Source organism: Choristoneura fumiferana, chromosome 3 (genome assembly GCF_025370935.1).
Source record: "Choristoneura fumiferana chromosome 3, NRCan_CFum_1, whole genome shotgun sequence".
NCBI classification, from domain to species: Eukaryota; Metazoa; Arthropoda; class Insecta; order Lepidoptera; family Tortricidae; genus Choristoneura; species Choristoneura fumiferana.
In genome coordinates this window covers 16,586,359-16,587,935 of record NC_133474.1, presented here as the reverse complement: position 1 = coordinate 16,587,935, position 1,577 = coordinate 16,586,359, and positions in this window count along the sequence as shown.

Below are 1,577 nucleotides of genomic sequence, written 5' to 3'. Positions count from 1 at the left end.
TTTTAAAATTAATTGTTCTCACACAGTGCGTGGAACGAAACAGCAAAACGTCCACACCAACCATACCAGGAAATCGGAGCATAAGGCACATGTACCAACGAAACGAATAAAAAATATAAATCCGGTGTAAGTATCCCGTACCGATAGTATTAGGAACAATTTAATAGTCAATTGCTGGGTGGTCGCAGTACCGGTTGTTAACATCGTATAGACTTTTAAGTTAAAAGCCGAAATATAGACAAATACCGAGCACCGCTACTCGTCTTTACAACATTGCACCTATCACATTTACTCTTACGTATTTTGTTTTTTAACCGACAAAAAAAAAACTGAGGAGGTTCTCCAGTCGACGCGTATATATATTTTTTATTTATTTATTTGTCAACAAATATAAAAAATTAAATAGGAGAGAAAGGAGAAAAAGGTTTATTATTCTCTGCCTTTTGGTTGTTTCGGCGGTTTCATTTTTTAATTATTGTATACGCTGTGAAGTTTGAGTCAAGTTTTAATCATCTTCTGGGCCCAATTGCATAATAAAGTACAAGCTAATAGTATTAGTGAATTTCAATACAAAATCGCTAATAATATTAGCTTGTACTTTGTTATGCAATCCGTGAAGCCGTGGTGGCCTAGTGATTTGACCTATCGCCTCTCAAGCGGTCGTAGGTTCAAACCCAAGCTCGCACCTCTGAGTTTTCCGAAATTCATGTGCGGAATTACATTTGAAATTTACCACGAGCTTTGCGGTGAAGGAAAACATCGTGAGGAAACCTGCACAAACTTGCGAAGCGATTCAATGGTGCGTGCGAAGTTCCCAATCCGCACTGGGCCCACGTGGGAACTATGGCCCAAGCCCTCTTGATCTGAGAGGAGGCCTGTGCCCAGCAGTGGGACGTAAATAGGCTGGGATGATTGTTATGCAATCGGGCCCTGGTCTCCACCACGCACTATTGTCACATTGATTGACGCTTCATTACCGGCGAGAATAAGAGCTGTCAAAAATAAATTCGCTCATAATGCTCTTTTTGCCATAATGATGCGAGCCACAAGCATCGACTTCCATCGTTCATTGACGACGATGTGGTTAGTATGTACCCGATTATTATTGTTTATGTGGAACGCTAAGCGAAACGTAGCCATTAAATTTGAAGTTTACGGGTTAGTCTTGCGTGATAGAGATTTAGAGCTTTAATAAAAATAACGAATTGTTATTACTGTAAATACAAGCCCGTCCCGAGACATAAGAGAAAGTACGTGGGAAAGTATCTAATGTAGATAGGGTATTATGTTGATGGAAGGAGATTTGGCATTAAGCAGATTTACTAAATATAACTTGCTTTGTCTGAGATCGAACCGGCCCAAATAAGAAAAATACCCCTTATTTTTATGATGCAATCGAAAGAATAGACAAAAAATGTAAATTTCAACTCGATTGAATTCAATAATTTTGAAAAAAATTGGCTGTTCTGACGGACGGATAGGCAGACAGATACGTTGACTAAATAAGAGTTCCGTTTTTTTTCCGGCGGCGATTACCATGCTTAAAAGTGTACGCAGAGCTGGCTATATCTTCACAA